Here is a 10,704-nt window from a genome sequence, read left to right as displayed (position 1 = left end):
ACAGTGGCAGGTAGAAAAAATATTTAATTTCCATCCCTATACCAGACACGTGTGTGTGTGTGTGTGTGTGTGTGTGTGTGTGTGTGTGTGTGTGTGTGTGTTGTCATTATGGTTTAAGCAGACATGTCACCTGAATACATACCAACATTACACAGACATTTTCGATTATGAGGACAGGGTCAGAGTCCTCATTATTCTAACAGCGAAGAAGTGTTTCTAGGACCCAAATATTGCTTTTCCCCAAAATGTCTGTATAGTTCAGAATTATCAATTTGTGTCTCATAGTTCTAACAGCACAGAAATGTTTCTATAGGTAGAGACAACCCAAAAATTGCCTTTTCCCAAAATGTCTGTATAGTTCACAATTATCGATTTTTGTGTATAATCAGTGTATAAAAGTGCGCTACTGGTGGTGAAAAGTGGTACTATACACCTCATGAATAATTCACACAGCGGAGCTTCTGATTGGCTGACAACCCTCCCCTCAGCATCGGATCAACTCTCACACGCTCGGTTCACACTGACTTGGAGGAAGAGACATGTGCAGGTAACACTGATGATTTAACTAAAATGTAAAGGTTAACTAAAAGACTAGGAGCTGATTTACCAACTTTATTATTATAGCGACGAATGATTAAAGCAATAAAGCATTCGAAAAGTTATTTTATTGTTGTCAAACTGGTTAACCTTAAGGCTAGCTGATGATACACAGGGCAACTTTTTGAACAACGATGTTGTTTGAGCACTTTCCCATTGATATTCATCAACAAAGTTGTATACAGATATCTTAAATCTTCATGCAACTTGTTGTGATCATCTAATCAGCATGTTAGGATCCTGTCATATCATTGCCCGGCAACGTTGCTCAAAAAGCATTAACTTTAGAAATACTAGCAGGATTAGCTATTACCCAGGTGGAGCCAAATGCTAGATACATGCTCAAGTGTTGAGCTAGCACCAGCATTAATTCGCTTATTAGCTCGTGGCCTTGGCTTTATCGTTTATCCAGTGTTTGGGTAAGGAACAAACAGTTTATTTTACTTGAATACAATATTATTTGAATCCATATAAAGCACATGAGTGACTGAGATTCAGCACGAGTTGTCATTTAGCAAATGTAGAATCTTGTTAGCTAGTTAGCATACTGTTTAGCAAAAAATAAAATATTAATATGATTACTAGCTTTTTACAAAATGGCCAGACATGTGGTTATTTGAGGTTGATAGACTTGTGACTGATGGATTAACTACCTGACTGTGGACATATTATTGTCAGATTGAATTGTTAGTGTGAAAGGAGGCTAGTGAGTGATAGCAGTGAATTTGATAATTTCGTGGGCACCGTGTTCTTATAACTAGAGATGCACCCCGGAATCCGACGGTTTTCACGTAATTGGCCATGGTAAACAGTGAGTGTGTAGGCGGCCTAAATGTATAGCACTCGAGATAAATGTTCATTCAGGAGTCAAACATCAAACAAAATCTCTCTTCCTGCTGCAGTTATGCTACTTCAATTTCGTTCTTGTTGTGAAGCTACACTAGCCTACTCTACTCCTCATAGCCTAATTACCGTGAACTGTCTAGGTGCGTCTGTTTGGCAGACAACATTGATGAGCTCCGCGATTTTAATTCTGTTTCACACTATGCACACCGTCAGCATATATGCAGTCTTTAGACACACCTAATTCACCGGTGTTCATTACTGTAAGCAAACAGTCTGTGTAGGCGGCCTAATGTCTAGCACTCGCGATTCATTGCGGTAGCGGTAGTGACAGCGGTAGTGACAGATATAATATTGCTTTGTCTGGCATGCTGCAGCTAGCCTCCATGTGCTTGGATGATCCATTAATCGGTATCGGCTCAGAAAATTGAAATTGCAATCGGTGCAACCGCTTATGTTCTGAAGTCGTCATTATCGTAGATGCATATGTGTATATCGAAATCCTCACAAATGTAAATTAGCATCTTATGATGGTTGGAATTTCTCACTTGATGAAAGCTACAGTGTGATTGAGAGAGTGAAAACGTAGCACATCAAAAGTGCATTAGACAACACTGAACTGTCTAAATAATGTGTGTTGTAAACATTATCTTTGGGTTGTTGTAGGAGATGGCAACTCTAAGGTCCCGGAGGAGAGTGGTAAAACCCATCGATGAGGCGAAGTATTTCTCGTCCTTGTCGAAAGATGTGAAATACATCAACTCATACAAAGGTGAGTAATACAGGCTTAAGATATGATCTCATAGGAAATTCAGCATGCACAAAGAGACATACACATGATCTACATACACACACTTGTTTATTCTGGTAAAATCTTCAGGTTGTGTGAGTTCACGGCCAGATGGGCAGATCTTTATACACATTTACTATCCAGTAGCATTGCAAGACTAAACAATAGGACCCATTGACCATGTAAATCTAGTATTAAAACAACAAGAACAATGTAATGGCCCAACTCGAGGGGCGGCAACAAGCATGCATTTAAAAATCTCACTGCACGCAATTGGATAACACTAGACCATGTTCACTCTGAATGATTTCGGACTTCGACACAATCGGATAACACTACGACCAATGTGTACTGTCCTCCAATGCTGCAGTGCTGTCTTCATCAGTTTAGCTGGTTCCCCGAAATATTGGGGTAAAAGTAACATGCATCATTGCTCTTTGCCAGAGTGTCTCGCAGAGACAATTCCATTGTGCTCTCGCGAGAACTCTGGATTTCCAGTGTAGGGCAAGGTAGCTACACAGTAAAAAAAATAACACAAACAATAAACCACTATTGTGATACAAGAAGATATATAAAAAGGCACAATGCTTAATTCAATCTTAAAGGAACACACCACCATTTTTCTTATCTTAAACGAGTTGATGCATAACTATCTCGTCTTTGCACTCATCAAGTATGGTTACACAAAATAAAACATAGCGATTTTCTAGGCGGATAAAAAGGATTATTATAATGTACGGCGGAATTGCGCTTGGGAGAACTTCAAGGTCAGCGCAATGATGTCATCACTCCTGAATCATGACGGCACCGTATAGCTAGCAGCAAACAGAAGTTATAGACACTATCTAAATAACACCTTCACCTGACTGCTACACACTGACTACTATACCTGACTGCTTGACACTAACTGCTATACTGGACTGTTACACACACTGATGACTGTCAATATGTGTTGTACAGTATCTATACGTTGTCCACACAGCACCTACACCTTACTGTTACACACACTGTGGACTGTCAATGTGTGTTGTGAAGACAGCGTCTAGATACTTTACAGCACACAGTGACAGTCATCAGTGTATGAAACAGTCAGGTGTAGGTTTTGTGAGGACAGTGTCTGGATACTTTACAACACACATTGACAGTCATCAGTGTATGTAACAGTCAGGTGTAGGTTTTGTGAGGACAGCGTCTAGATACTTTACAACACACATTGACAGTCATCAGTGTATGTAACAGTCAGGTGTAGGTTTTGTGAGGACAGCGTCTAGATACTTTACAACTGATGACTGTCAATGTGTGTTATAAGGTCCTGTGTCCACCAAATGCGTTTTTTTTGCGCTGGCAGCACCTATTTTTAAATAGAAATCCTCTGAGTTTCACAGTTTACAGCGATGAGCGCCTTCAGAGGAAAAAAAGCCGTTGGTGTAAATGTCTTTTTACTGCAGCGCTCAGAACGCTACAAGTTGAAATCGTTCAATTTTTAGAACAGTGCTGGGCTTGTCAATGTCACTTCTATCTTCCTAGCCAATTAAAATCGAGGAAGGGGCAGGACATACATTGTCAACACTGTCTGGTGAGTTGCAGGGGAAAACTTCCTTCACCCCAGTCAAATATAAGAATAAATATAAAAAGTCCACATTAAACAAAGTGTAAACTGTAATTTCCTAGAGGGATGGACTTCACTGAAATCCCACGTGAACTTGTTTTGTCTGTCGAGGTCATTTGATCAGCTGAGTCCTGAATGATTGCTGCCTTTTCCGTTAGCTAGGTGACTAGTTAGTTCGCATTATGCAACATTCTAGAAATTACGTGCTGACAGACAGTTTTGGCAACCTAGCAACAGTAAAGACTAGAACGAAGTGCTCAGAAAATGAGTTTTTGAGCGCTCTCTGTATAAATAGCTTCTTTGGTGGACACGGACCCTAAAGTATCTACACGCTGTCTTCCTAACAACTTCACCTGACTGCTATACACTGACTGCTATACTTGACTGCTACACCTGACTGCTACACACACTGATTACTAGGGGTGGGCGATATATATCGTCTGTGATAATATCGTGATTGCTGTTTTAACGATGTGCAAATTGACATTATCGAGTATTTAAATTACTTAGGGGGAAAACACTCGAAATCACGCATTGAACCCCCATACATTCACTAAGCCAGGAGGTGTATGCGAGAGAAGCCCTTGGCTGCAGCAGAGCAAGTCACGTGATTGCTAGTGGTCCACGTTGTCATACGCAGGCCTAATGTTTATTTTGTGCTGCTACTTTGTTCAAGTGGCATTGATGAGTTAAAATCACAGTATTATATGTAAACATTAGGCTAGCCTTTGAGTATTTTAATAGTCAGTTGCAATAGAAATCTTCTTATGTTACCTTTTTGTAAATGGACTAAAGTTCGCTCTTTTAGCGATTATGCTAACCGTTAGCATCTCTATGGGATTTGTCATATACATTAGCCTTAAGCTAATGCATTCGTTTCTATTCTGAAAGGTCTGCTTAGTTTTACAGTGAAACCTAAGTAAAAGTTTGAAAGGAACTTCAGCTTCAGACTTTCTCTTGGGAAACGGTCAGGCCTATCTATCCTCTGTAATGTAGCTGGCTAGACCATGTCATTGCCACACACACAAGTGGGGGCAGAATTGGAAATGTGTCATAGAGTGACAATGCATTGGTTTGGTTAGAAAAGTCACAGGTTAGGTTATTGGTTATTATTCTAATGATGCTATTCATAAATAATGAGCTGTAAAGTAACTTGGACTTTTAAAAACAGTTTTTTAAAGGATATCGACTAATTATCGTTATCGTCAAAATCACCAAAATATCGAGATATTATTTTTTGTCCATATCACCCACCCCTACTGATTACTGTGAATGTGTTTTGTAAAGTATCTACACACAGATACATCCATAGGCGTATGTACACACTAGATCCTATCAGACTTGTAGGTTGGATGTGAACTCAACATGGGCATCATTGTCTTCTCTTCTCTTTCTTGTACTGCAGTACAGAACCCCTTTCACAAAGCTATGTTAATTCATACAGACATTATATTGTAACACACCCATCATTAAATTATTCCTCATAAAAATGCTTGCTTCATGTTTTGCAGATGACTCCAGACACTGAGCAGCAACAAACCTCTTTGGCCAATCTTGCATTAGAGGATTCAACAGAGAAGGTAAATGTCTGTAGGGTGTGTCTGTAGTAAGCACCTACACCTTACTGTTACACACACTGTGGACTGTCAATGTGTGTTGTGAAGACAGCGTCTAGATACTTTACAACACACATTGACAGTCATCAGTGTATGTAACAGTCAGGTGTTGGTGCTACATACCTGACTGCTACATTGCTACCCGACTGCTATATTATCCTCAAACACACGTATGCGTAGCTGTCGTGCCACAAACAGCGGGATATGGATGCTAGTTTAATTCGTCAAAAAGGAATTTTTTGCAGACACAACGCTTTGCTTTACAGCTAGAGAGATTAAACTTGGCACTCTCCATGTAGGCCATGTGCAAAAGGTCTGACTTGAATTTCAGCCTCCTAGCTCGATGCTACCACCCACAACTCTACCTCTGAAGTGGGAGAGGTCAATTTTTTTGAAGTTTTTCCATTGTGTTTTTTTTTGTGTGTGTCTCAGAGATCCCTCCTTTGGAACATTTCTCGGGGGCCTCAAGGCGGTGCCGTGCATCTTGTTCCTGTCCCTCTAGCATGCAGCATTATCGCACCAGAACGGGGAAACCCTGTACATTTCAAACCATTTACCTCCTACTGGGAATAATCCACCGACTCCAAACTGAGCCCGGATTGTTTGTAATCTCGCGTTGTTCAACATAGTCTGATTTCATGCTGATCGGAACAACATAAGTGTGTTTTTTGGCTAAAAATTGAAAAATGGCTAAATGTTAATCTGTAGGTTTTGTGTGGACAGCGTCTAGATACTTTACAACACACATTGACAGTCATAAGTGTATATAACAGTAAGGTGTAGGTTTTGTGAGGACAGCGTCTAGATACTTTACAACACACCGTGACAGTCAGCAGTGTATATAACAGTCAGGTGTAGATTTTGTGAGGACAGCGTCTAGATACTTTACAACACACATTGACAGTCATCAGTGTATGAAACAGTCAGTCACTTCTGTCTTCCTAGCCAATTAAAATCGAGGAAGGGGCAGGACATACATTGTCAACACTGTCTGGTGAGTTGCAGGGGAAAACTTCCTTCACCCCAGTCAAATATAAGAATAAATATAAAAAGTCCACATTAAACAAAGTGTAAACTGTAATTTCCTAGAGGGATGGACTTCACTGAAATCCCACGTGAACTTGTTTTGTCTGTCGAGGTCATTTGATCAGCTGAGTCCTGAATGATTGCTGCCTTTTCCGTTAGCTAGGTGACTAGTTAGTTCGCATTATGCAACATTCTAGAAATTACGTGCTGACAGACAGTTTTGGCAACCTAGCAACAGTAAAGACTAGAACGAAGTGCTCAGAAAATGAGTTTTTGAGCGCTCTCTGTATAAATAGCTTCTTTGGTGGACACGGACCCTAAAGTATCTACACGCTGTCTTCCTAACAACTTCACCTGACTGCTATACACTGACTGCTATACTTGACTGCTACACCTGACTGCTACACACACTGATTACTAGGGGTGGGCGATATATATCGTCTGTGATAATATCGTGATTGCTGTTTTAACGATGTGCAAATTGACATTATCGAGTATTTAAATTACTCAGGGGGAAAACACTCGAAATCACGCATTGAACCCCCATACATTCACTAAGCCAGGAGGTGTATGCGAGAGAAGCCCTTGGCTGCAGCAGAGCAAGTCACGTGATTGCTAGTGGTCCACGTTGTCATACGCAGGCCTAATGTTTATTTTGTGCTGCTACTTTGTTCAAGTGGCATTGATGAGTTAAAGTCACAGTATTATATGTAAACATTAGGCTAGCCTTTGAGTATTTTAATAGTCAGTTGCAATAGAAATCTTCTTATGTTACCTTTTTGTAAATGGACTAAAGTTCGCTCTTTTAGCGATTATGCTAACCGTTAGCATCTCTATGGGATTTGTCATATACATTAGCCTTAAGCTAATGCATTCGTTTCTATTCTGAAAGGTCTGCTTAGTTTTACAGTGAAACCTAAGTAAAAGTTTGAAAGGAACTTCAGCTTCAGACTTTCTCTTGGGAAACGGTCAGGCCTATCTATCCTCTGTAATGTAGCTGGCTAGACCATGTCATTGCCACACACACAAGTGGGGGCAGAATTGGAAATGTGTCATAGAGTGACAATGCATTGGTTTGGTTAGAAAAGTCACAGGTTAGGTTATTGGTTATTATTCTAATGATGCTATTCATAAATAATGAGCTGTAAAGTAACTTGGACTTTTAAAAACAGTTTTTTAAAGGATATCGACTAATTATCGTTATCGTCAAAATCACCAAAATATCGAGATATTATTTTTTGTCCATATCACCCACCCCTACTGATTACTGTGAATGTGTTTTGTAAAGTATCTACACACAGATACATCCATAGGCGTATGTACACACTAGATCCTATCAGACTTGTAGGTTGGATGTGAACTCAACATGGGCATCATTGTCTTCTCTTCTCTTTCTTGTACTGCAGTACAGAACCCCTTTCACAAAGCTATGTTAATTCATACAGACATTATATTGTAACACACCCATCATTAAATTATTCCTCATAAAAATGCTTGCTTCATGTTTTGCAGATGACTCCAGACACTGAGCAGCAACAAACCTCTTTGGCCAATCTTGCATTAGAGGATTCAACAGAGAAGGTAAATGTCTGTAGGGTGTGTCTGTAGTAAGCACCTACACCTTACTGTTACACACACTGTGGACTGTCAATGTGTGTTGTGAAGACAGCGTCTAGATACTTTACAACACACATTGACAGTCATCAGTGTATGTAACAGTCAGGTGTTGGTGCTACATACCTGACTGCTACATTGCTACCCGACTGCTATATTATCCTCAAACACACGTATGCGTAGCTGTCGTGCCACAAACAGCGGGATATGGATGCTAGTTTAATTCGTCAAAAAGGAATTTTTTGCAGACACAACGCTTTGCTTTACAGCTAGAGAGATTAAACTTGGCACTCTCCATGTAGGCCATGTGCAAAAGGTCTGACTTGAATTTCAGCCTCCTAGCTCGATGCTACCACCCACAACTCTACCTCTGAAGTGGGAGAGGTCAATTTTTTTGAAGTTTTTCCATTGTGTTTTTTTTTGTGGGTGTCTCAGAGATCCCTCCTTTGGAACATTTCTCGGGGGCCTCAAGGCGGTGCCGTGCATCTTGTTCCTGTCCCTCTAGCATGCAGCATTATCGCACCAGAACGGGGAAACCCTGTACGTTTCAAACCATTTACCTCCTACTGGGAATAATCCACCGACTCCAAACTGAGCCCGGATTGTTTGTAATCTCACGTTGTTCAACATAGTCTGATTTCATGCTGATCAGAACAACATAAGTGTGTTTTTTGGCTAAAAATTTAAAAATGGCTAAATGTTAATTCGTAGGTTTTGTGAGGACAGCGTCTAGATACTTTACAACACACATTGACAGTCATCAGTGTATGTAACATTCAGGTTTAGGTTTTGTGAGGACAGCGTTTAGATACTTTACAACACACATTGACAGTCATCAGTGACTGTAACAGTCAGGTGTAGGTTTTGTGAGGACAGCGTCTAGATACTTTACAACACACATTGACAGTCATCAGTGTATATAACAGTCAGGTGTAGGTTTTGTGAGGACAGCGTCTAGATACTTTACAACACACATTGACAGTCATCAGTGTATATAACAGTCAGGTGTAGGTTTTGTGAGGACAGCGTCTAGATACTTTACAACACACATTGACAGTCATCAGTGTATGTAACAGTAAGGTGTTGGTGCTACATACCTGACTGCTACATTGCTACCCGACTGCTATATTATCCTCAAACACACGTATGCGTAGCTGTCGTGCCACAAACAGCGAGATATGGATGCTAGTTTAATTCGTCAAAAAGGATTTTTTTGCAGACACAACGCTTTGCTTTACAGCTAGAGAGATTAAACTTGGCACTCTTCATGTAGGCCATGTGCAAAAGGTCTGACTTGAATTTCAGCCTCCTAGCTCGATGCTACCACCCACAACTCTACCTCTGAAGTGGGAGAGGTCAATTTTTTTGAAGTTTTTCCATTGTGTTTTTTTTTGTGGGTGTCTCAGAGATCCCTCCTTTGGAACATTTCTCGGGGGCCTCAAGGCGGTGCCGTGCATCTTGTTCCTGTCCCTCTAGCATGCAGCATTATCGCACCAGAACGGGGAAACCCTGTACGTTTCAAACCATTTACCTCCTACTGGGAATAATCCACCGACTCCAAACTGAGCCCGGATTGTTTGTAATCTCGCGTTGTTCAACATAGTCTGATTTCATGCTGATCGGAACAACATAAGTGTGTTTTTTGGCTAAAAATTGAAAAATGGCTAAATGTTAATCTGTAGGTTTTGTGTGGACAGCGTCTAGATACTTTACAACACACATTGACAGTCATAAGTGTATATAACAGTAAGGTGTAGGTTTTGTGAGGACAGCGTCTAGATACTTTACAACACACCGTGACAGTCAGCAGTGTATATAACAGTCAGGTGTAGATTTTGTGAGGACAGCGTCTAGATACTTTACAACACACATTGACAGTCATCAGTGTATGAAACAGTCAGTCACTTCTGTCTTCCTAGCCAATTAAAATCGAGGAAGGGGCAGGACATACATTGTCAACACTGTCTGGTGAGTTGCAGGGGAAAACTTCCTTCACCCCAGTCAAATATAAGAATAAATATAAAAAGTCCACATTAAACAAAGTGTAAACTGTAATTTCCTAGAGGGATGGACTTCACTGAAATCCCACGTGAACTTGTTTTGTCTGTCGAGGTCATTTGATCAGCTGAGTCCTGAATGATTGCTGCCTTTTCCGTTAGCTAGGTGACTAGTTAGTTCGCATTATGCAACATTCTAGAAATTACGTGCTGACAGACAGTTTTGGCAACCTAGCAACAGTAAAGACTAGAACGAAGTGCTCAGAAAATGAGTTTTTGAGCGCTCTCTGTATAAATAGCTTCTTTGGTGGACACGGACCCTAAAGTATCTACACGCTGTCTTCCTAACAACTTCACCTGACTGCTATACACTGACTGCTATACTTGACTGCTACACCTGACTGCTACACACACTGATTACTAGGGGTGGGCGATATATATCGTCTGTGATAATATCGTGATTGCTGTTTTAACGATGTGCAAATTGACATTATCGAGTATTTAAATTACTCAGGGGGAAAACACTCGAAATCACGCATTGAACCCCCATACATTCACTAAGCCAGGAGGTGTATGCGAGAGAAGCCCTTGGCTGCAGCAGAGCAAGTCACG

General features: G+C 40.6%; 1 long non-coding RNA gene across 1 annotated transcript; it reads left to right on the top strand.

Moving 5' to 3' along the window:
* Window positions 1-330: 330 nt before the first annotated feature.
* LOC143135871 (uncharacterized) lies at window positions 331-8,150 on the top strand. The gene is made up of 4 exons (XR_012989249.1): window positions 331-547; window positions 2,107-2,212; window positions 5,351-5,419; window positions 7,994-8,150. It is a non-coding gene; the product is annotated as an uncharacterized LOC143135871 (long non-coding RNA).
* Window positions 8,151-10,704: the final 2,554 nt, after the last annotated feature.

Source organism: Alosa pseudoharengus, unplaced genomic scaffold (genome assembly GCF_046254945.1).
Source record: "Alosa pseudoharengus isolate Yale_2024_CS ecotype anadromous, Long Island Sound unplaced genomic scaffold, YU_APseudo_1.1 YU_APseudo_1.1_scf_20, whole genome shotgun sequence".
NCBI lineage: Eukaryota > Metazoa > Chordata > Actinopteri > Clupeiformes > Clupeidae > Alosa > Alosa pseudoharengus.
Note: the sequence above shows the minus strand (reverse complement) of the source record. Positions and strands in the feature narration are given on the sequence as shown.